The sequence below is a fragment of the Nicotiana tomentosiformis genome, chromosome 9 (genome assembly GCF_000390325.3).
Source record: "Nicotiana tomentosiformis chromosome 9, ASM39032v3, whole genome shotgun sequence".
Taxonomy (NCBI): domain Eukaryota; kingdom Viridiplantae; phylum Streptophyta; class Magnoliopsida; order Solanales; family Solanaceae; genus Nicotiana; species Nicotiana tomentosiformis.
This window is the reverse complement of record NC_090820.1, coordinates 70,042,493-70,069,411: the sequence shown is the minus strand read 5'-3', so window position 1 is coordinate 70,069,411 and position 26,919 is coordinate 70,042,493.

The following is a 26,919-nucleotide window of genomic DNA, read 5'->3' as shown; positions in this document are numbered from 1 at the left end:
TGGAAAAGCAAACTAGGGAGTGGAGACCCTATGTCTAAAAATATCATCAACTAGGGAGTGTAGACCCTATGTTGGAATAGAGACTAGGGAGTGGAGACCCTATGTCGAAAATAAACACCAACTATGAAGTGGAGACCCTATGTTGGAAAAGCAGAATAGGGAGTGGAGACCCTATGTCTAAAAACATCAACTAGGGAGTGGAGACCCTGTGTTTAAAAAGCCGACTAGGGGGTGGAGACCCTATGTCTAAAATATAAACTAGGGAGTGGAGACCCTATGTTGGAAACGCGACTAGTGAGTGGAGACCCTATGCCTAAAAACATCGACTAGGGAGTGGAGACCATACGTTGGAAAAGCAAACTAGGGAGTGGAGAACCTATGTCTAAAGATATCATCAATTAGGGAGTGGAGACCATATGTTAGAAAAGCGACTAGGAAGTGGAAACCCTATGTTGGAAAAGCAGACTAGGGAGTGGAGACCCTATGTCTAAAAACATCATCAACTAGGGTGTGGAGACCCCATGTTGAAAAAGGGACTAGGGAGTGGAGACCCTATGTCTAAAATAACATCAACTAGGGAGTGGAGACCCTATGTTGGAAAAGCAGACAGGGGAGTGGAGACCCTATGTCTAAAAACATCAATTAGGGAGTGGAGACCCTATGTTGGAAAAGCAGAGTAGGGAATGTAGACCCTATATCTAAAAACATCAACTAGGGAGTGGGGACCCTATGTTGGAAAAGCAGACTAGGGAGTGGAGACCCTATGTCTAAAAACATCAACTAGGAAGTGGAGACCCTATGTTGGAAAAACGACTAGGGAGTGGAGACCCTATGTCTGAAATAACTTCAACTAGGGAGTGGAGATCCGATGTTGGAAAAATCGACTAAGGAGTGGAGACCGTATGTCTAAAATAAACATCAACTAGGGAGTAGAGACCCTATGTTGAAAAAGATACTAGGGAGTGGAGACCCTATGTGGAAAATAAAAACCAACTATGGAGTGGAGACCCTATGATGGAAAAGCAGAATAGGGAGTGGAGACCCTATGTCTGAAATAACTTCAACTCGGGAGTGGAGACCCTATGTTGGAAAAACGACTACGGAGTAGAGACCATATGTCTAAAAACATTAACAACGTAATGGAGACCCTGTGTTTAAAAAGCAGACTAGGGAGTGTTGAACCTATGTCTAAAAATATCAACTAGGGAGTGGAGACCCTATGTTGGAAAGGCGACTAGTAAGTGGAGACCCTATGTCTAAAAACATAGACTAGGGAATGGAGACCATATGGTGGAGAAGCAAACTAGGGAGTGGAGACCCTATGTCTAAAAATATCATCAACTAGGTAGTGGAGAACATATGTTGGAAAGGCGACTAGTAAGTGGAGACCCTATGTCTAAAAACATCGACTAGGGAGTGGAGACCATATGGTGGAAAAGCAAACTAGGGAGTGGAGACCCTATGTCTAAAAATATCATCAACTAGGGAGTGTAGACCCTATGTTGGAATAGAGACTAGGGAGTGGAGACCCTATGTCGAAAATAAACACCAACTATGAAGTGGAGACCCTATGTTGGAAAAGCAGAATAGGGAGTGGAGACCCTATGTCTAAAAACATCAACTAGGGAGTGGAGACCCTATGTTTAAAAAGCCGACTAGGGGGTGGAGACCCTATGTCTAAAATATCAACTAGGGAGTGGAGACCCTATGTTGGAAACGCGACTAGTGAGTGGAGACCCTATGCCTAAAAACATCGACTAGGGAGTGGAGACCATACGTTGGAAAAGCAAACTAGGGAGTGGAGAACCTATGTCTAAAGATATCATCAATTAGGGAGTGGAGACCATATGTTAGAAAAGCGACTAGGGAGTGGAAACCCTATGTTGGAAAAGCAGACTAGGGAGTGGAGACCCTATGTCTAAAAACATCATCAACTAGGGTGTGGAGACCCCATGTTGAAAAAGGGACTAGGGAGTGGAGACCCTATGTCTAAAATAACATCAACTAGGGAGCGGAGACCCTATGTTGGAAAAGCAGACAGGGGAGTGGAGACCCTATGTCTAAAAACATCAATTAGGGAGTGGAGACCCTATGTTGGAAAAGCAGAGTAGGGAATGTAGACCCTATATCTAAAAACATCAACTAGGGAGTGGGGACCCTATGTTGGAAAAGCAGACTAGGGAGTGGAGACCCTATGTCTAAAAACATCAACTAGGAAGTGGAGACCCTATGTTGGAAAAACGACTAGGGAGTGGAGACCCTATGTCTGAAATAACTTCAACTAGGGAGTGGAGATCCGATGTTGGAAAAATCGACTAAGGAGTGGAGACCGTATGTCTAAAATAAACATCAACTAGGGAGTAGAGACCCTATGTTGAAAAAGATACTAGGGAGTGGAGACCCTATGTGGAAAATAAAAACCAACTATGGAGTGGAGACCCTATGATGGAAAAGCAGAATAGGGAGTGGAGACCCTATGTCTGAAATAACTTCAACTCGGGAGTGGAGACCCTATGTTGGAAAAACGACTACGGAGTAGAGACCATATGTCTAAAAACATTAACAACGTAATGGAGACCCTGTGTTTAAAAAGCAGACTAGGGAGTGTTGAACCTATGTCTAAAAATATCAACTAGGGAGTGGAGACCCTATGTTGGAAAGGCGACTAGTAAGTGGAGACCCTATGTCTAAAAACATAGACTAGGGAATGGAGACCATATGGTGGAGAAGCAAACTAGGGAGTGGAGACCCTATGTCTAAAAATATCATCAACTAGGTAGTGGAGAACATATGTTGGAAAGGCGACTAGTAAGTGGAGACCCTATGTCTAAAAACATCGACTAGGGAGTGGAGACCATATGGTGGAAAAGCAAACTAGGGAGTGGAGACCCTATGTCTAAAAATATCATCAACTAGGTAGTGGAGAACATATGTTGGAAAAGCGACTAGCGAGTGAAGACCTTATGTCTAAAAACATCAATTAGGGAGTGGAGACCCTATGTTGGAAAAGCAGAGTATGGAGTGGAGACCTTATATCTAAAAATATCAACAAGGGAGTGGAGACCCTATGTTGGAAAAGCAGACTAGGGAGTGGACACCCTATGTGTAAAAACATCAACTAGGAAGTGGAGACCCTATGTTGGAAAAACGACTAGGGAGTGGAGACCCTATGTCTGAAATAACTTCAACTAGGGAGTGGAGATCCGATGTTGGAAATAACGACTAAAGAGTGGAGACCGTATGTCTAAAATAAACATCAACTAGGGACTAGAGACCCTATGTTGGAAAATATACTATGGAGTGGAGACCCTATGATGGAAAAGCAGAATAGGGAGTGGAGACCCTATGTCTGAAATAACTTCAACTATGGAGTGGAGACCCTATGTTGGAAAAACGACTACGGAATAGAGACCATATGTGTAAAAACATCAACTAGGGAGTGGAGACCCTGTGTTTAAAAAGCAGACTAGGGAGTGGAGACCCTATGTCTAAAAATATCAACTAGGGAGTGGAGACCCTATGTTGGAAAGGCGACTAGTGAATGGAGACCCTATGTCTATAAACAACGACTAGGGAGTGGAGACCATATGTTGGAAAAGCAAACTAGGGAGTGGAGACCCTATCTCTAAAAATATCATCAACTAGGGAGTGTAGACCCTATGTTGGAACAGAGACTAGGGAGTGGAGACCCTATGTCAAAAATAAACACCAACTATGGAGTGGAGACCCTATGTTGGAAAAGCAGAATAGGGAGTGGAGACCCTATGTTTAAAAACATCAACTAGGGAGTGGAGACCCTGTGTTTAAAAAGCAGACTAGGAGGTGGAGACCCTATGTCTAAAATCATCAACTAGGGAGTGTAGACCCTATGTTGGAACAGAGACTAGGGAGTGGAGACCCTATGTCAAAAATAAACACCAACTATGGAGTGGAGACCCTATGTTGGAAAAGCAGAATAGGGAGTGGAGACCCTATGTCTAAAAACATCAACTAGGGACTGGAGACCCTGTGTTTAAAAAGCAGACTAGGGGGTGGAGACCCTATGTCTAAAAACATCAACTAGAGAGTGGAGACCCTATGTTGGAAAAGCAGATAATGGAGTAGAGACCATATGTCTAAGAACATCAACTAGAGAGTGGAGACCCTGTGTTTAAAAAGTAGACTAGGGGGTGGAGACCCTATGTCTAAAATATCAACTAGGGAGTGGAGACCCTATGTTGGAAACGCGACTAGTGAGTGGAGACCCTATGCCTAAAAACATCGACTAGGGAGTGGAGACCATACGTTGGAAAAGCAAACTAGGGAGTGGAGAACCTATGTCTAAAGATATCATCAATTAGGGAGTGGAGACCATATGTTAGAAAAGCGACTAGGGAGTGGAAACCCTATGTTGGAAAAGCAGACTAGGGAGTGGAGACCCTATGTCTAAAAACATCATCAACTAGGGTGTGGAGACCCCATGTTGAAAAAGGGACTAGGGAGTGGAGACCCTATGTCTAAAATAACATCAACTAGGGAGCGGAGACCCTATGTTGGAAAAGCAGACAGGGGAGTGGAGACCCTATGTCTAAAAACATCAATTAGGGAGTGGAGACCCTATGTTGGAAAAGCAGAGTAGGGAATGTAGACCCTATATCTAAAAACATCAACTAGGGAGTGGGGACCCTATGTTGGAAAAGCAGACTAGGGAGTGGAGACCCTATGTCTAAAAACATCAACTAGGAAGTGGAGACCCTATGTTGGAAAAACGACTAGGGAGTGGAGACCCTATGTCTGAAATAACTTCAACTAGGGAGTGGAGATCCGATGTTGGAAAAATCGACTAAGGAGTGGAGACCGTATGTCTAAAATAAACATCAACTAGGGAGTAGAGACCCTATGTTGAAAAAGATACTAGGGAGTGGAGACCCTATGTGGAAAATAAAAACCAACTATGGAGTGGAGACCCTATGATGGAAAAGCAGAATAGGGAGTGGAGACCCTATGTCTGAAATAACTTCAACTCGGGAGTGGAGACCCTATGTTGGAAAAACGACTACGGAGTAGAGACCATATGTCTAAAAACATTAACAACGTAATGGAGACCCTGTGTTTAAAAAGCAGACTAGGGAGTGTTGAACCTATGTCTAAAAATATCAACTAGGGAGTGGAGACCCTATGTTGGAAAGGCGACTAGTAAGTGGAGACCCTATGTCTAAAAACATAGACTAGGGAATGGAGACCATATGGTGGAGAAGCAAACTAGGGAGTGGAGACCCTATGTCTAAAAATATCATCAACTAGGTAGTGGAGAACATATGTTGGAAAGGCGACTAGTAAGTGGAGACCCTATGTCTAAAAACATCGACTAGGGAGTGGAGACCATATGGTGGAAAAGCAAACTAGGGAGTGGAGACCCTATGTCTAAAAATATCATCAACTAGGTAGTGGAGAACATATGTTGGAAAAGCGACTAGCGAGTGAAGACCTTATGTCTAAAAACATCAATTAGGGAGTGGAGACCCTATGTTGGAAAAGCAGAGTATGGAGTGGAGACCTTATATCTAAAAATATCAACAAGGGAGTGGAGACCCTATGTTGGAAAAGCAGACTAGGGAGTGGACACCCTATGTGTAAAAACATCAACTAGGAAGTGGAGACCCTATGTTGGAAAAACGACTAGGGAGTGGAGACCCTATGTCTGAAATAACTTCAACTAGGGAGTGGAGATCCGATGTTGGAAATAACGACTAAAGAGTGGAGACCGTATGTCTAAAATAAACATCAACTAGGGACTAGAGACCCTATGTTGGAAAATATACTATGGAGTGGAGACCCTATGATGGAAAAGCAGAATAGGGAGTGGAGACCCTATGTCTGAAATAACTTCAACTATGGAGTGGAGACCCTATGTTGGAAAAACGACTACGGAATAGAGACCATATGTGTAAAAACATCAACTAGGGAGTGGAGACCCTGTGTTTAAAAAGCAGACTAGGGAGTGGAGACCCTATGTCTAAAAATATCAACTAGGGAGTGGAGACCCTATGTTGGAAAGGCGACTAGTGAATGGAGACCCTATGTCTATAAACAACGACTAGGGAGTGGAGACCATATGTTGGAAAAGCAAACTAGGGAGTGGAGACCCTATCTCTAAAAATATCATCAACTAGGGAGTGTAGACCCTATGTTGGAACAGAGACTAGGGAGTGGAGACCCTATGTCAAAAATAAACACCAACTATGGAGTGGAGACCCTATGTTGGAAAAGCAGAATAGGGAGTGGAGACCCTATGTTTAAAAACATCAACTAGGGAGTGGAGACCCTGTGTTTAAAAAGCAGACTAGGAGGTGGAGACCCTATGTCTAAAATCATCAACTAGGGAGTGTAGACCCTATGTTGGAACAGAGACTAGGGAGTGGAGACCCTATGTCAAAAATAAACACCAACTATGGAGTGGAGACCCTATGTTGGAAAAGCAGAATAGGGAGTGGAGACCCTATGTCTAAAAACATCAACTAGGGACTGGAGACCCTGTGTTTAAAAAGCAGACTAGGGGGTGGAGACCCTATGTCTAAAAACATCAACTAGAGAGTGGAGACCCTATGTTGGAAAAGCAGATAATGGAGTAGAGACCATATGTCTAAGAACATCAACTAGAGAGTGGAGACCCTGTGTTTAAAAAGTAGACTAGGGGGTGGAGACCCTATGTCTAAAATATCAACTAGGGAGTGGAGACCCTATGTTGGAAACGCGACTAGTGAGTGGAGACCCTATGCCTAAAAACATCGACTAGGGAGTGGAGACCATACGTTGGAAAAGCAAACTAGGGAGTGGAGAACCTATGTCTAAAGATATCATCAATTAGGGAGTGGAGACCATATGTTAGAAAAGCGACTAGGGAGTGGAAACCCTATGTTGGAAAAGCAGACTAGGGAGTGGAGACCCTATGTCTAAAAACATCATCAACTAGGGTGTGGAGACCCCATGTTGAAAAAGGGACTAGGGAGTGGAGACCCTATGTCTAAAATAACATCAACTAGGGAGCGGAGACCCTATGTTGGAAAAGCAGACAGGGGAGTGGAGACCCTATGTCTAAAAACATCAATTAGGGAGTGGAGACCCTATGTTGGAAAAGCAGAGTAGGGAATGTAGACCCTATATCTAAAAACATCAACTAGGGAGTGGGGACCCTATGTTGGAAAAGCAGACTAGGGAGTGGAGACCCTATGTCTAAAAACATCAACTAGGAAGTGGAGACCCTATGTTGGAAAAACGACTAGGGAGTGGAGACCCTATGTCTGAAATAACTTCAACTAGGGAGTGGAGATCCGATGTTGGAAAAATCGACTAAGGAGTGGAGACCGTATGTCTAAAATAAACATCAACTAGGGAGTAGAGACCCTATGTTGAAAAAGATACTAGGGAGTGGAGACCCTATGTGGAAAATAAAAACCAACTATGGAGTGGAGACCCTATGATGGAAAAGCAGAATAGGGAGTGGAGACCCTATGTCTGAAATAACTTCAACTCGGGAGTGGAGACCCTATGTTGGAAAAACGACTACGGAGTAGAGACCATATGTCTAAAAACATTAACAACGTAATGGAGACCCTGTGTTTAAAAAGCAGACTAGGGAGTGTTGAACCTATGTCTAAAAATATCAACTAGGGAGTGGAGACCCTATGTTGGAAAGGCGACTAGTAAGTGGAGACCCTATGTCTAAAAACATAGACTAGGGAATGGAGACCATATGGTGGAGAAGCAAACTAGGGAGTGGAGACCCTATGTCTAAAAATATCATCAACTAGGTAGTGGAGAACATATGTTGGAAAGGCGACTAGTAAGTGGAGACCCTATGTCTAAAAACATCGACTAGGGAGTGGAGACCATATGGTGGAAAAGCAAACTAGGGAGTGGAGACCCTATGTCTAAAAATATCATCAACTAGGTAGTGGAGAACATATGTTGGAAAAGCGACTAGCGAGTGAAGACCTTATGTCTAAAAACATCAATTAGGGAGTGGAGACCCTATGTTGGAAAAGCAGAGTATGGAGTGGAGACCCTATATCTAAAAATATCAACAAGGGAGTGGAGACCCTATGTTGGAAAAGCAGACTAGGGAGTGGACACCCTATGTGTAAAAACATCAACTAGGAAGTGGAGACCCTATGTTGGAAAAACGACTAGGGAGTGGAGACCCTATGTCTGAAATAACTTCAACTAGGGAGTGGAGATCCGATGTTGGAAATAACGACTAAAGAGTGGAGACCGTATGTCTAAAATAAACATCAACTAGGGACTAGAGACCCTATGTTGGAAAATATACTATGGAGTGGAGACCCTATGATGGAAAAGCAGAATAGGGAGTGGAGACCCTATGTCTGAAATAACTTCAACTATGGAGTGGAGACCCTATGTTGGAAAAACGACTACGGAATAGAGACCATATGTGTAAAAACATCAACTAGGGAGTGGAGACCCTGTGTTTAAAAAGCAGACTAGGGAGTGGAGACCCTATGTCTAAAAATATCAACTAGGGAGTGGAGACCCTATGTTGGAAAGGCGACTAGTGAATGGAGACCCTATGTCTATAAACATCGACTAGGGAGTGGAGACCATATGTTGGAAAAGCAAACTAGGGAGTGGAGACCCTATCTCTAAAAATATCATCAACTAGGGAGTGTAGACCCTATGTTGGAACAGAGACTAGGGAGTGGAGACCCTATGTCAAAAATAAACACCAACTATGGAGTGGAGACCCTATGTTGGAAAAGCAGAATAGGGAGTGGAGACCCTATGTTTAAAAACATCAACTAGGGAGTGGAGACCCTGTGTTTAAAAAGCAGACTAGGAGGTGGAGACCCTATGTCTAAAAACATCAACTAGGGAGTGTAGACCCTATGTTGGAACAGAGACTAGGGAGTGGAGACCCTATGTCAAAAATAAACACCAACTATGGAGTGGAGACCCTATGTTGGAAAAGCAGAATAGGGAGTGGAGACCCTATGTCTAAAAACATCAACTAGGGATTGGAGACCCTGTGTTTAAAAAGCAGACTAGGGGGTGGAGACCCTATGTCTAAAAACATCAACTAGGGAGTGGAGACCCTATGTTGGAAACGCGACTAGTGAGTGGAGACCCTATGCCTAAAAACATCGACTAGGGAGTGGAGACTATCAAAGAAAATGAGTTTTGTTGAAGGTTGTCAATTTGGGATATAATACGATCCGAGCCATAATACCCGGTATTTATGGACTAGTGCCATAAAAGGTACCACATGACCATGATAGTAAGATGTATAAAGTGTGCTAAAAGTGAGTAGTATTTTAAGTAATTTGAGATAATTCTTAATTATGTAGGTAATTGGTTACTTATTGGATTAGTGGGGGTTTAACAAGTTAATTAAGGAAATGAGTGGATAATTTTGGATAAGCAACCCCCTCCCCCAACGTGGCAGCACACTAGCCCAAATAAGTGACTCTTACTCCATATGTAGCAAGGTGTCACATTTAATAAATTTGTTGGCCAAGTCATACATAAGTTGGGGCCCACACCCAAAGACATAAGACTCCTCTAATTCACTTGGTATCTCTACAAAATAATGGAGAAAGTTTCAGCAAAGTCTTAAGAGACTTAGGTCCTCTACTTTCTTTGTTTTTCTAATGACTTCAAACGTGAAAGGCTCTCTAAATTCACAAAATGAAAAGGGCTTATGACTTTGTGAAATTACAACAAACATACGGAAAAAGCTTCAACAAAAGTCATACACACGATTATGATCAAATTCATAAAGTGAGATAGATTGGCAACGTGATTTTTCTTTCACAAAAATTCATACGAAGTTATACTGCATAATAGCAATGAGATTTGCAATTCTAAGAGAGCACGGTACAATCTTTCTTAAGAATATCATACGGATCGTTCCCTATTTTGATCTCGTCGTTACCTGTTTCGTCGCAGTTGGTACGTGTTAGAAGGATTGACAAGAGAATCGGTTCAGGTATGTTAAGGCTATCCCTTCTTTCCTTTTGGCATGGTCCATTTGATACAAATAAAACGAGCAAAATACGGAACTTTCATTAATGACTCTATTCATAGAAATACTAGGGGTGTCTACATTCTTGATTCCCCATGTGTCTTATTATTGTATCATATGTTCATGGGTCTTAGAAAATACGTAAGTTGATAAAATTTATTTCATGATATTAATCAGAGGAATAATGGTATTATGACGTTTCGAGAGATTTTATTGATGTACTTCTCATGCATTACATTCATTTATACATGTACATTGACCCATGACCAGATGACGTTTTATACGCATATATATGTACATTATATGTATATGGGATATGAAAAAAGGTTACGGTGTTATATACGCACCACCACCTAATCAGTTGGTATACATTGATGATTTGCCCACAGTGGCCAAGATGATATGATGGGATACCCTCAGAGGCTTGATGATATTATGAACGCCTATACCTATGCATGGTATGACATTATACGCATATGCATGATATTATAAGTATTAAATGATTCATAGATCTATGCAGACTTACATGTCGAGTCTTTTACTCCATGTTTCTCTCATGTCTATTATTTGCTGATTTTCATTCCTTACATACTCAGCACATTATTTGTACTGACGTCCCTTTTGCCTGGGGACGCTGCATTTCATGCCCGCAGGTCCCGATATACAGGTAGAGAGTCCTCCAAGTAGGCTATCAGCTCAGCGGAAAGTGTTGGTGCACTCCATTTTCTCCGGAGTTGTGATTTGGTCAGTATGATTAAGATATGTATTGATTGGTTTGGCGGGGCTCTGTCCCGACCTTTATGACAATTATGTATTCTTAGAGGCTTGTAGACAGATGTCATGTATATGAAAGATTGTATGGCCTAATCGGCCTATGTTCAGTGTACGAGTGATCATTTCAATCTTATAGGTTGTATGTCTTAGGTATAAATTGGTATTACATGTTTTATTCTTGTTATCTCGTGGAAGCCTTTCTATCTCATTTTCCTATGATAGTATGATACGAAAAGATACGTTATGTTAGTACTCGGTTGAGTAAGGTACCGGGTGCCCATCGCGGCCCATCGGTTTGTGTCGTGACAAAATTGGTATTAGAGCAGTTCTGTCCTAAGGAGTCTACAAGCCGTGTCTAGTAGAGTCTTGTTTTGGGTGTGTTGTGCACCACACTTATAAGGAGGAGGCTACAGGGAATTTAGGATTGTCACGCTTTCTTCTTACTCTAGATCGTGTGGTAGAGCTCAGTTGTAAGAACTCAATTTTCTAAACTCTATCTTATTCATAATACGACAAAGCCTACATCTAGAAAGATGGTCGGTAAGAGATTGAATGTGGCTGTAGAAGAGTTGAGTCACAGGAACTCGATTTTGCATCATTCTTATGATGGATAAATGTGAAGTTTTCAGCAGAACATGTGTGTACTAAGATGTGTAATCTTCTTGATAAGGAGCCTTAAGGAAAGAATATCTATCCACCCCTATGGTGAAAGGCAATGAGAGATTCAGAAGATAGATACAAATTTCAACAAGTAAAAAATGCAAGGTGAAAAAAGGGTACGAGGTACCCAGCTAAAGAAGATTATCAATATTTACAATTCAGGCAGAGGAATATAAGCCTTTTGAGTTACCTTCAACAATAATAGAGGTATGTACAATTGGCCACACCTATCTCATTTATACCTTATGGGGGCTAACAGAAGTAGTATAAGAGAAGGCAGGATATCAGGATCTAGCTGAGGTTAGGGTAATCCAAAATGGTGAATGGATTGTTAGCGTTAGCTGACATTTACGAAGGATATTGAAAATGTGCTACTAGATCTCTTTGTGAGACACCCAGATGGTGCACTCTAAAATAGTACAACTAGATATGAGTACTACACAGATAGGCACTGGAAACGTTGAAGAGATAAATATTATCTTAGTGTGGCTCCCGTCCCTAGTAGAGAGAGAATGTTAGGCAATCCGAAAAGCTAGTGGATGGGGCAAGGGGAGTTAAAAGCAAAAGAATATCTTGTTGAAGTTTTCACAATGAAGTAATAGACAGAAATGTTAGCAGGGAAATAAGAAGAGAGATAATGAAGCATTATGAGTAAGATGTGATACATGGATAACAACGGTATTTTTTTTTAAAAAAAAATAACAGTATTACAGAGTCTATAGTCAAGTGAAGGAAAAGACGAGAGGTGACAGGCTTTGAGACAACAAAAAAGTATAGGCCATAAAGTCATATTCTCATTTCGAGAAGTAAGTTCGTGACTCCAACGCGACTACCAGAAGGAAAAGTCAGACCCAGAATAATAGAAATCAGTATGGGCTGGTGAATAAGATAAACTAAACATGAATTAGGGACTGAATGATTTGATAATGGTCGACATCATGAGAATTTCAGATTTCGTTCTGGCGATAATAAAATGGACAATAGAAGGAGATTCATGGGAAATTCAGAGAATGGTCATTAGGGAAGATGCTTCCCTAAAAGCAAGCAATGTGAGAAAAGTTAAGCTTAAGGGAGTGTATGTGCCAATTGTACTAAGTGTCACCCTCGCGAGTAAGGAAATTTGTTATCCTTGGTACGGAAGGATTACCGTGAGGCGAGTAAGGATCATCGATGATGTGAAAAGACGCCAAAGATGAAGAGGTAAAACATCTATATATAGATCATCATAGCACTAAATCTTAGCACTCCCCAAAAGGGGGGGAATCTGGAGTGATGTGGCATTAAGTAAGAATTAAGTGGTTCTAGTAACTATGGAATAGTAAAGGAAGAATGCGTTAAAAATGAGATTGCACTTATCCAAATCCTACATATATGGTATGATTCTAGAACATTATGCAAACACGACATCAAGGAGAGAAAGTAAGGGTTCCTGCCCGAGATGTTATTGATAGAGAAGGAGCATGTGCGAGACGTAAGTTAAGACAAAGGAAATAACCCAAGAAAGATTACGCGGAATATTGATATGAGAATGGGCCAACGAGTAGTTAGTAGTTGATCCAGAAAGAGCCTAGTTATGGCTAGATAAGAGGATACAGACAAATTAACAGATTGTGCAAGATGAACATAGTGAACCCCAACATGGGGAATTCAGTTTCGCAGATATGACATCGTTATCCTTGAGATATATTCATATTGGAGTTGGGGTAGTTAAAGGTAAATAAAAGAGAATGCCACTAGGAAGATAGTAAAAACTTCAGTTCATAAGCAACCGTACGAGCACATGAGTGTGGAGGTAAGTAACTACAGATAATTATAGGCGAGGAAGGACATCAAAAATTCTGTCAAATATGCGATCTGATAAGCTCGCAACTTTACAAGAGTCATAGGGTCCTCCCTAAGTACTTCAGTGAAAGACTAGCTGAGGAAATAAGAAAGAAGGTTTCAACCTAAGCATAGTAACTCGAAGAAGAAATGGTCATGTAAAAACAGTCTCACAACAACATTGCATGCACTCTATAATAAAGTGGCACCTATCGTGGCTAATGAATGGGAAGGAAAAAAAATTAAAAGGTGATATTCAATATCATATGGGTTGTACGAAATTCCAATATGTGTGGGCACTAAGATAAGCCAAGTATTCATGCGACAAGTGCCAAAACGACCAATGAAATGTAGAAATCGTGATTTAGAACATTGCAGAATCACTCTTAATATCAGAGGCACAATAGAGATAGTACAACAACCATATTCTATAACGGCTCTACGAGAAATCCAGTTAGAAGAGTACCAGCCTCATAAGAAGTCAGTATGAAGCTCCCACCGGATTATGTATGAACCAGAGGTGCAAGTATTATAATAGAGCTTCAAGTTGTGGATGTGAATTATACCTATGTGGAAGGGAGGTCATGAAAGAGCTAGAAGATGTGATTCGAGATTTTAAGGTAAGGTAAAGGTGAATAACGTACGAGATACGCACATGCGGAAGGTTGTGTATAGTTTATACTTCGGATAAAAGGCTAGAAGCGCGGGGATTCAGTATCCAGGAATGTTAGCTGCGCCGTCAGTGGCATGTTTTCCATCCTATTGTTTCTAGGCATTGAGAAGTCAAATTAAGAGAGTAAAGAAGAGTTAGAGACGATGTGATGTCTCGCTTGATGTTTCAAAATGACATAAGGAAATCTATGATGAAAGCAAGTTGAAGGAAGGTTGCGAATAGTATAAATAGATATGTGTAGATCGCAAGCTAAAGTATGGTAGAGCGACAAGGTTTCATGAAGACATTGGTAGTAGAATAAGGGTATAATTGTGATAGACAAAGGATGACGTTTGGGCCTTCGATTGAGTAATGATTTGATTTCATGGACGGCACATGATTAGAATACCCCCACCCATAAGATGAATCACGTTGGAATGCTATGAAATACAGTTATGGAAGTATGGTATCGCCCCCAGGTGGGTCTGGAAAATCACTTCAGATGTTCCCCGATGAGACGTGAGCCCTAACGGCAGTGTTACAAAAGAGGTCAAGTTATTGGTATTAAGGTGAATCAACAATGGATGGATAAAAGTTACAAAGTATGAGATGAGATTAGACCATCACTCTTAAGAGGAACAGCAATAAAGAAGCATTAAAAGACTTAGATTTACGCATATAGGATAAGCAACGAAAGTAACCTGGAGTTTGGTAGCAGACCTCAGTAATGATAAATCGAAGTAAGAGTTAGGGTATAGTATGACCTACCTAGATGCAGTAAAGTCATACGGATGGATAAACAGATCTATGAGCAATATTTATTTATACGGATGGATAAACGGATATAACAATATTCATAAGTTCAACAAAGTACCAAGCAAAGAATTTTAGTATACCTATATATGCCCAGAGGGACATCTTGTCAAGCTCTTTATATGTTTATAAAGTGAGGCCTAGAGATTGGCTAAAAACTGGAGGAAAAAGCTGGAGGGGATAGTCGCATAGGTGCCCATACAGGGAAAAAGTGGTACAGGCTGCATGATAGAAGGTAGCAACAGTTACGAGATTGGAAGGATTCCGACCACAAGTCGTTGTATGAGAAAGAGGCCTAGAGGGGGGAATGCCTTGGCCTTTGGATTTATTCATAGAACAGTTGCCTGGATGGCAAGGAGAGAATACTAATGTATTCAGAAGACATAGGTGATGAAAATGATAAGTGCATCAGTCAACATTCAAGGACGAATGTTCCAAAGAGGGGAATGATGTTACGCCCCGCAGTATTACGTCGATGTTATGCTCTGCAGTATTATAAATACCTAAAATCATCTGCGAAACTCACATTCACGTGTGATAGTCAAGACAAATTTCCTCAAGCGATCTAAACTTAAATTGCAACACATGTAACCCACTGGTAGAAAGAAACTTTCCCCATAACCATCATAAGAATCACACAACCTTAGAACATCCCACAGGAGATAACCTACCTGCTTAGCCTCAAACTGGCATCTCTCTATGCCCTTTCATGGCCACAACCAAAATGCAATCACAAAATCCTCCCGAGTCTAAACTCGTCAACCAAAACATAAGAATCTACTTTATCCCACAAACGAACAACATGAAAGATCCCTCAACACATTCATAACTTAAGATTGTACAACACATCAAGACAAAAATCAAGCATCCATATTCCCATCGTATCCCAAGCAAAATTCTTCTCGTCACATCAAAACCATCTAAGCACATTCCGCAGTCTAACCACTCACTGAGCCACCAGTCCCACTCCTAGGGAAAATACCAGACATATAAGTACAAAAGCACATACTCACACTACTGAAACCATTGACCCAAAGCTGCGGTCAAAACCCGACGTCAGGTCCTCTAGAATGGCCCATCACCCAAGCACATAAAACATATCTCGCACCTCATCCATGGAATCACTAGCTGTCGATGCATAGCTGATACCGAGCGCTTACATAACACACGAGTGAGTGGAAGGAATTCAAAGAGATATGCTTCAAGCTTAATCAATGCCGCACGATAAGGATATAAAGATGGGAAGTTTATCCTAAGTGCCATATAGCCTCTCGAAGATATCATACCGATCTGCAAGACTCTACTAGACACTTGCTCATGACTCATAGAACGTATGAACCTAGGGCTCTGATACCAACTTGTCATGACCTAAAATCCACTAGTCGTGATAGCACCTAACCCAACCCGCTACGTAAGCCAACTAACAGTCAACACAATTTAACTGAGATTAAAGAGAAATAAATGATAAAATAATTGAAATTTTATATAATAACCCTGGATTTGTTTGAAAACTACCAAGGTGGCATTCATTCAATCAAATCTTTTATGCCTATGCCAGCCCAAACGAATTTTCTTTTTTTGGAAAGGAAGGATTGGTAGTACAAGTCATGAGCCCCTAAGACTTAGATATACAAAACTGAAATGAAATAATTACAACATCTGTTTACAATGTACATGAACAGAATTCGAATCTAAAGCTACCAAGGACAAGTGATAGCCATACTAGAATGCAGGTACATCTTCAATGCCAGCTCCCGCCATATACAACAGCATCAACTCCAAGATGTGCATGCAAGGTGAAAAAGTGTAGTATGAGTACAACCGACCACATGTACTTAATAAGTATCCTAACTAACCTTGACGAGGTAATAGCAGCAAGAATTATAAATGATACTCACCAGTCACCTGTACAAGTTCTTAAATCCACACAGATATAGAACAGATATATGATCAAATCAGGAAAAACACAGGTAAATCCACCTTGGTGCTCACAATTCTTTGTCTTAAAGTGTTCTACTCAGTCAACAATCCATCATATAAGGAAGGTATGCAAATAAATCAGGTAAACAATCAAGGAAATTGCAAGTAAAGATGAAACGCAATAACCAAATATCAGTCTGTTGCGGCGCACAACCCGATCAAAATAACAATAACCAGCTCTCCTAGAGCTCACATCAACTAGAAACTCATCGGTTTCTCACAACCCGCGTGTACACCATTAAGAGAGAAACATGAGAGGGTGACCCTAGGGGGATAAATCCGTATCTACATGCATGTACAACCAATTCAACGTGCTATCAGTCCGGCATTGTCAGAAGCTCAATGTCATCATCCGTCTGGCATGGTCACATGATCAATATCAACCACACGGATAACTCACGTGCCAATAATCACAAATCCGCCTGGCATGGTCACATGCCTAATATCACAATCCGCCCAGTGTGGTCACAAGCATAACAACACAATCTGCCTGGTGAGGTCACATGCATAAAACTCAATCCGCTTGTCGTGGTCATAGGCATAACAACTCAATCCACCCATCGTGGTGTTACATCCCATATTTTTGTACGTAAAAGTATGTCATAAGTCAATTGATGTAAGATCGCATATCAGATCATCTTTGAAAGTACATAAAGTAAGTTAGTCATGTGACCTTGGAGGTAGAAATATTTATGATCATGGACAGCAAGTACCAAGATGGTTGGAAGGGTTAGAAGCGAAACGAATTGAAGAAAATAAGTTTTGTTGCAAGTCGACAAGTTGGGAATGTTATAACATGTACTTTTGGGGTGAGACTAAGGTTCTTAACATGATAAAGAGGTTATGTTATAAGGTATTTTAGTCATATGATAGTCGTGTGTTATGTTTTAAAGTCAAGCAAGTTGTGGAAGAAAAGTTGCCAAAGGTCATCACAAGTTACATTCATAAATGTGTTGAACATTAGGTCAAGTGTAGCTGAGCTTTTCTCCCAATATTCTTGGAATTACCCAGTATGATCCACCTACGAAATTAAATATCTACGAGTTTAGTTTCTAAAATATTAAACCATTTGTCAATAAGATGTTAGAGTAGAGAGATATTCGTATTTTCACAAGACTGCACAGACTGGTAGGTGACAAGTAGGTATGTCACCTACTTGTTTAAATGAAAGGACAATAAATCCCCAAAAAGGGGAGGCCAAGGGGCCTTTTAAGGGATGAATTAACTAATTTATTTTACTCATTTCTCACACCAAGAACATAAGATTTAACCCCTGCAACCCCTCCCCTAAAAATCCCACACAAACCCTAGGTGATTACGGGTGATAAGAAGTCTTTCTAGTGCCGAAAATCACGGACAGCTTGTTAGTTTTACTTTCTCCTTCTTGTAGCTACGTTGGGGGACTAATTTTGGATTAAGGGAAATCGGGTTTCATGGGTTTTAGTCAGTCCAAAGTAATTTTATGCTTCTCTTTCACTTTTCAAAGATTCTACGAGTTGTAGCTCGATCGTAAAGACTAGAACTTGCGAGTTTCGAAAGAGAAGTATGCTGTTTGTTGTGGCGTCACTATTGGCTGGTTGAAAATTTAATTTTAAGTTGAATTCATGGCTGTTTTATATGAGAAGAGGCTTATTTATTTATTGTTGGTTGTGTTTCTCGATTTGAAAGAAAAGACAAGTCGGAAACGTGTTATAGTAATCTGAAAAATAAGTTTTGAGTTGCTGAACTTGTGGGACTGTTATAGGGTCTTTTTAACCTCCACGTGTTAATATTATTGATAAATTCTGGAAGGAAGAAGGGGTTTAAATCTATAGTTGTTTAGTCACAAACCGAGCTTGCCGCTCGTCGAGATTGTTAAACTATTTTGAAAGGCTTATTATGAGTATTGTTGATGTTGTTTGGGATATTGTTGGTTGTTGTAACTTGTGGGAAGGCATATAAACAGGGGAGGTGTTGTCAGTTTTATCATAGAATAAAGTGTGTCGTACAAATGCGATAAGTTATGGCATTCGCATTGTGACGAAAGTATTGTTCATTGCTTGTAGACACATGAGCTGCAGGTTATGTTAGCTTGAGGATTGGACGGAATATTTTGAAGTATGTAAGGCTTCCTTTCTATTCTTTTGCATGATTCCGTAAGTTATGTTGCCCTTATAAGGAATTCAAGGGGACGAGGCTTTGTATATATACTATACCGATGATTAAGGTTCGTTCACGAGTATAGTCATATGAATGTTGAAATGGATTGTGTTGATCGCAGTTTCATGTATTCTTAATGAGTAAATAGAGCCTTCCTAAAGGTCCTTGTATTTTATATATAAAAACATATCTAGATGTTAATTAAATATTACGTACGAATGGTCTGACGAATTAGAAGCAATATAGTGTCTGTATAATAAGGGATAGTTATAAACGAATAGTTCAACTAGGTATCATAATGTATAGTTGTAGAATGATAAGAATGTTTCGACCTAAAGAATGTCATAACTTCCAATACTTACACGTTTGCGTTCATAAACTGATAAAGACCCACGAAGGTAGTTACATTGCTCTCAAGTTAAGTAAGGTTGATTATATGTGAGGGTGATGTTAAGAGATGATATACGTTACCTAAAGAGTCGTAAACTACAGAATATGATAAGCTTAGCAATAAGAATATAAGTTGATAAAACATAAATTCCACAACTCTTGTTACGTATTGATGAACTGATATATATATATATATATATATATATATATATATATATATATATATATATATATATATATATATATATATATGTATATATGTATAATGAGTAGCCTTACAAGCTAAGAATATTACATAGTTATAAGTAGATAGAATCATGTAATCCCCAGCAACGAGCCGTGATGTGAAATAAGGAAAAAAGTGCGATTCTAAAATAGTTAGCACGTTCACGACTAAATAATATAGAATACAAAGGATGACGTAACAAACGACTAAGGAATAAGGATTGGTTACTGTAATGGGTTACTCACGAACTTATATGTTTATGAATAAGAGTTTATCTATTGATGATTGAATGATGTCTGCATGAGTAATATGAAATAAGTATGTATAAGACATGATCCATACGGACGGTCTATGAATGTATAGGTGTACAGTGAACCCCTACGTACGGTCTATGAATGTGTAGGTGTACAGTGAACCCCTACGGATGGTCTATGAATGCGTAGGTGCATAATGAAGCTTGGTTATGGACGGTATCAGTTGCACGCATAGCCAGACCTCAGTGTTCTGAGCCATATGGATGGTCTACTATGTTACGCGTACGAGCCACTAGTTATTCATGTTTATGAGTGAGCCTTACAGACGGTCTCTTATGAAATGCGTAAGTGCCACTTTTATGTTTTTTGTGTAGACCTAGAGATATTTGATCTGTCTGAGGTAAGTATTCAGATATAAGGTATAATGGCTAGAATAATATTATAGATGAAGTCCCATAATATGGCGGTTTCCAGTACAGATAGCATATGGGAACAAGTTCAGATATATCATGACACGACTTAGATGTATATACGACATTAGATGTTCTCGGCCAACGGAGCCTTCCCTTTTCACTCTACATCCTTTGTAAGGTAAGTTAGATAATTCAACACTTAGATATGTTACGGGTCAGAATAAGGTAAGTATGATTTTCGGATCTCATCGACACTCCAAATTTCTTTCAGTATATCATATATATATGTCAGTTCAGTTTCAATTAAGTTATTCATATGTTATCTGCCTTACATACTTAGTATATTTCTTTGTATTAATGTCCCATCATCTGGGCATTGCATTCATGCCTACAGGTTCAGGTAAAAAGGGATGGAAGATATCTTAATTATATAGCAAGGAGGCACAAAGTTGCACCGGGTGTTCATGGACCAATTCAAAGAATGGATGTTGTTACTAGGATCCTTGATAATTAGACAGCTTGACTTTTTCTAACAATATGAAAGTTGAAAGTTTAGAGGCTTCTAGAAGATTGAAATATAGTCTTCAGGTATTTCTCCCAGTAATATGGAATGATGTGTACTACAGGTATAATACGATGTTCGTACTAGAGGAGGATAAGCCATTACCAGTCAGGGCTGAGGGTAGTTTTGGAATCAAGTATCATGGTAGATAGAATCAACACATAGGCCAGCAGAATATGACTACATAAATTCAAGAATTCAGTATGAACCTTACACTAGTTCTTCCCGTCAAGGACCTGACAAGAGGTCAAAAACAAACTAGGAAAATAGGGCGCCAACCAAAAAAATAATACTGGAGCTTCCCAGTCAAATAAGGAGCAAGATGTACCCAAGATAACTAAATATTGTTATAGTGTCACTACCTTAGACATAATAGTTGTGATAGAAGACATGGAAGATAAAGTAAGATGGCCTAAGAAAATGAGAATAGATTTCAGTAAAAGGAGTCAGAAAATTTGGTGTGAATATCACAATGATCATAGGCTTAAGACAAAATATTGTAAATCCTTGCAGCATGAGGTGGCTTACCTCAAGGATTTGCTCAAAGAACCGGAACAATGAAGAGCCACCCTGAGCTCTGTCCCCCAGATGTACAATTAATGTCATCTCCTAGGAGAAGAAGTAAGCGGCATCACATACACAACTGCACAAAAGTATGCAAAGGTGTCAATCATGCATGAAAAGCGATAAAGGAAAGCATTAACTAGAGATAGATAACCTTCAACGATGAGGGCGATGATGGCCTGATGTTCCCACATCATGATGCATAGGTAATCACTTTACAAGTTTTAGGCATTGATGTTAAATATATTTTAATTGATCTAGGTAGCTCCATAAATATCATGCACATGTGAGTTGTAGAGGAAATGCAGATGACAAACATGATCATCCCAAAGGCACGGATACTTTTCGAGTTCAAGAGTTTTAGTGAAATAAGTGGGGGAATTACCCTACCTACTTTTGCGGAATGTGTAACTAAAAGTACCTTATTGAAGGAAGATATTACTATGGGCATATGAGCGATGGAGGTACATCGTGTGCTTAATTTTTGGGAGTATACTTATGGTGTAATACAACTTATTGAGAATATATATATATATATATATATATATATAAGAATAGGAACTTAGACGGAGTTCTGGAAGTTGGAATTTAGTTCTAAGGATTGTAAGCTAAGGTTGAAGGAAGAAACTTTAGTGAAGATTGTGTCATGGCGATTTTTGAGCGAGATGGCTCTGGAGATATTGATTTGTTTATTGCAACTTAGTCGTTCTTGGCCTTTTCCATAGAGAATTATGGTATCCGTCACCCCATGGTTGTGTTTATGAACTTTACGTATTTGTAGTTATTACTTATATGTTAGTGAGTATGAGCATTATGGCTCAATAGGTATTCCAATGTGGATTGATATATGTGAATCGGGTTACACGCCACATTGATATTATGGGTATATTGGGTTTCACACTGCAATGTGGTTATATTTGATACGTTCTTTGTGCTCGTTTGGTGTGTATTGTTTCTTCCTTGTGTGAGAGAGTCATAGCATTATGTTTTACTGTTGTATCTGTTAAACTTGATGGATAGTTTCCTTTTGGTTATATTTTCTTTATTGATCATATTCGATAGGTTTCTTGTTGGCGCACAGATCTCGCATGAGGTTATTGATGGTATTAGATGTGGCTTGTCGGTCGACCAGCTTGTACTGGGTGCGACGAGGTTATTGGATTGGGAATCAGTGCAATAGGATTTGTATAAGGTTTAATGCATTGTGGTGACGTGATATCACCTATGGGTTTGAGTATGATGAGTTATATAGTGTTTTGGTAGCTTTGGAATGACTCTTGGCATGTTCGAGGACAAACGCATATTTAAGTAGGGGAGAATATAATAACCCAATCGATCAATTTGAGCTTTAGCATTTCAATCGGCGGTTTGAGACTTTTAGTAGCTTCATAAGGTGATTTATGACTTGCATGTATAGTTGGTTTAATTTTCGAGAGGTTCGAAGTTGATCTGGAAGAGTAATTCTCAATTCAAAAGCTTTAAGTTAGAAGAGTTGACCAAGGTTTTACTTTTAAGTAAACGATCTCGGAATCAGGATTTGATGGTTTTTATTGGTTTTTATAGTGATTTTAGACTTGGGCGTATGTTCAAACTTGAATTCGGATGTTCCTAGGACGTTTTGGTCCTATTTGTCGAAAGTTGGCAATTTGAAGAATTAGAGTGTTTATAGGTTTGACCATAAGTTGACTTTGGTGTTATCCGACTCCTATTATGGTTTTGAGACATCAGGTAGGTTCATTAGGTGGTTTGAAACTTGTGTGTGAAGTTTGGTTGTGAGCTGGAATGTCTAAGTGTGATTCTGACACATTTAGCGAAGTTTGAAGGTTTGAAAGTTAAGAGAATGATTTTTATCTTCAATTCTTGGTTTTAATATCATTTGTAGTGTATTGAGCCTTTGGATATGTTTGTATAATATATTTGGACTTGTTGGTATGATTAGACGGTCCCGTGGGGCTCGGGTGTGATTCGTGGTGGTTTCGGACCATTTAGGTTAAGTTTTGCATAACTGATGTGCTAGTGTATTACAGTGCATCGCGATCGCAGAGCAATACTCGTGATCATGGAGAAGAATTTTGGCCGTTTGGAAATTGTGAATTGTGTTTGTGGGATGAGGCTCGCGTTCGCGAAGTGTTGTGGGAGATGGCCATTGCATTCGCATGTCTGGCTTCGAGTTCGCAAAGTATTGGAGGAGGCCGGGCAGCAGAGTTTTGCGTTCCTGTATGGTCCCACGCATTCGTGCAGTGGTGAGGCTAGTTGGCCTTCACATTTGTGGGGTGTTGGCCGCAATCGCGTAGAAGGTTTATGGGGCAGTGTTGATTTGTGCAGCGCAATCACGAAGGTTGTGCCGCAATCGTGAAGAGTACTACTGGGCAAAGTGTATAAGATTCCATTTTTGGGATTTTATCGTATATTTCATATTTTGAGCCCTAGACTTCGAGAAGAGAAATTTCACTTCTACATTAGAGGTAATAAATTTTCACTTGGATTTGATTTTATATATTTATTCCCCAGGAATTTATACATCTAAACTTGAAATTTGAAAAGGAAATTTGGGATTTTTGTTTACAGTTTAAGAGAGTGTATTTGGGGATTTGGGTGCTAATATTGAATTGATTTTGGAAACTAATTATATATTAGGTCTCGGCAGGTTACGGGTCATCGTATTCTTGTATTAGTTTCAAATTTCGGGCACACGGGCCCGATTTGACATTTGTTGACTTTAGAGAATTTCTTCAAAGATCGAAGCTTTATGGATTGCGATTGCTTCCTGTAGCATTGTTGACTTTATTGTCTAATTTTTGGCTTGGATTTGCGCGATTAGCATTCTAGAGCGAGGTTTTGACGTGATTCGAGGTTGAAGACTAGCAGGTATGAGGTAAGTATCTTGCTTAGGCTTGAATTGAAGATATTTCCTTGTTGGCTATGGTACTTGTTGTATGTTGGGATGACTTATATGTGAGGTGACAAGTGTATATGCGTGCACCATGGTTATTCATGATCCGGGTAGATCTTGGGCTATTATATGCGTTGTTTTGCTATCATGCATCTTTGATACCATATTGTTTCCACTTGTATGACTGTGTGAGCTATTATTCATTCTAGAAATAATGTCTAGGCTATTTACTTATTTGTTGAGACATGATAGAGCTATTGTTGCTATATTGAGCTTTTTTCCTTAGTCGTAGTGATATTTTTTATCCATGATATTATATTCACGTGTTATATCTCTATCTATGTGCACTTTTTATATGTTATCTCACTTGTTGTTAGTGTCCTTGTGTGTGACACGGGTTTGAGCCGAGTTGTGACACGCCGGTATGTTTAGTGCGGTATATTGATTATGATACTGTGAGATGTTGGAATATTGAGACTTGAGGAGATTGATGGTTGATTTTGGACCATAGAGCCATATCGAGCGGATTGATGATCAATCTTGTGCCATAGAATCGTGTTGATATTGATTGTGAGGTGACACTTGCATCAATGTCCCATATTAGGCATAGTGATATTAATCATTGACTTTTGATCCAATCAGTGCTTGGGCTAGGATTCGCCCCTCCGTAGTCAGGTTATAACCCTGTGTGTGCAGGCACACGAGATGTTCTTAGTGAGGGGCTTATGCTAGGCACCCGGACAATTCTGAGTGTGTTTGCTTGTGTGTGATGATTCAGGGGCATTATGCCAGGTACTGTGAGTGTGATAAGAGTTTGATTGAGGAGTACTTGTGACAGGCACCGTGAGTGTGCTGAGAGTATAATTGAGGGGTACTTGTGTCAAACACTATAAATTTGCTGAGATTATCTATATTTGATGATTTAACTGTGATGTTGTTGGTTTTGGCATGTATATTGGATATACAGGCATATAGATATATTTTCCTCATGCTAATTGATATTTGATATCTCTATTTGGTGTTTAGAGTTTGAAATTACAATTTGTCTTGTTAAATCCATGTCTAAGTGATTTCTGTGGAAAAGTTTATGCCTTGGTTAATACACCTGAAAAACATGCATGTTTCTCTTCTTGTTGGGTTAGAGTTCAGCTTGTTATTATCTGAACTGCTTTTCCATTATTGTTGTTGTTAGCTGCTAAAAATGAGCATTGGGCTTTGCTGTCACGACCCTAAACTCAAACCTGTCGTGATAGTGCCTATCGATGGTACTAGGCCAACCGACTCCCTCAATACTACAACAATTCATTCACAGATATGCCAAAAAGGTGTCTTGTATAGCAGAATTTCATAAAAGAAACAAGGGTTGAACTCAAAGATAGAAATACGGAATGAAAATCCCCAATCATCGGGGTGTTACTGATTCATGAGCAACTACTAAAATAAATAGGTCCGACAACAATAAGACTAACATAGTCTGGGAAAAATCCAAAATACAACTAAGGGGGAGATAAGGAAGGAGAAAACAGGGCTGCGATCGCCAGGCAACTACCTTGCTAACTCCAATGATCAGCTACAGGAATATCAGCAGCCACTACCGTGACCAAAAATGCCTGAATCTGCACACAAGGTGCAGGGAGTAACGTGAGTACACCAACTCAGTAAATAACAAAAATAAATAAAGGCTTAGAAGTAGTGACGAGCTAAATGCAAGTACCGTTCATATCACAAACATTTAGTAAAGTGCGGTATGCTTTGTAACCAGAGTTGAAGTCAAATCAGCTTGTTAAAATCAAGTTCAAGTAAATCAATTAGAAATATCTTTCAACAGTTCTCAAACAAGGACTCAAAGTAACTATGAGCATGGATGATGAAATCATATACTGCCCCTCGGGCTAACATCGCTTAGTCCTCCCAATCACTCCAACCTCACAATCATTCATGCCTCACCATGCCTCACAATCGCTCAGCACTCGGCACTCGGCACTCGCACTCAGTAGGTACATGCACTCACTGGGGGTGTTCAGACTCTAGAGGGGCTCCTACATCCCAAGCGCTATAATCTGCACAGACAACTCACATGCTACACGGACAACTCACGTGCTATAATATCATATCAGAATCTGCATAGACCACTCACGTACTGAGGTACAATACCTCACAAATAGGCCCTTGGCCTCACTCAGTCATAAACCTCTCCAGTCTCTCGGGCTCTCAGAAATCAAATAAATCAGCCCAAACAACATTAACATGATGCAACAAATAGAATAACAGAGTCTGAGTTATGATGTAAGAATGCATGAACATGACTGAGTACGGGATATCAACTAAAGCAGTGAGAAGACAGCAAGAAACGACCTCTATAATTGTTACTTACCTTAATCCGAGAAAATCTCTAGTCCACAATGCCCTTGCCTCTCGAATCGGCCTCCGAGCATCCTGAATCTAGCCACAAGCAGTACAATACCATTAATATATGCTAAAGAAATCAATTCCACAAGAAAACTACTAAATTAGACTCAAAACTCGAAATTGGCTCAAACCCAGCTCCCGAGCCCACGTTTCGGAATCCGACAAAAGTCACAAAACCCGAATGCCCATTCACTCACGAGTCTAACCATACAAAATTTACTCAAATCCGACAACAAAATCCCCTTCAAAACCTCAAAATTCCATCTCAGGAACTCTTCCACTTTATCCCTAATTTTTCACCCCAAATAACAATTTGGATGATATAAATCAAGATATTATCATGGAATTTAA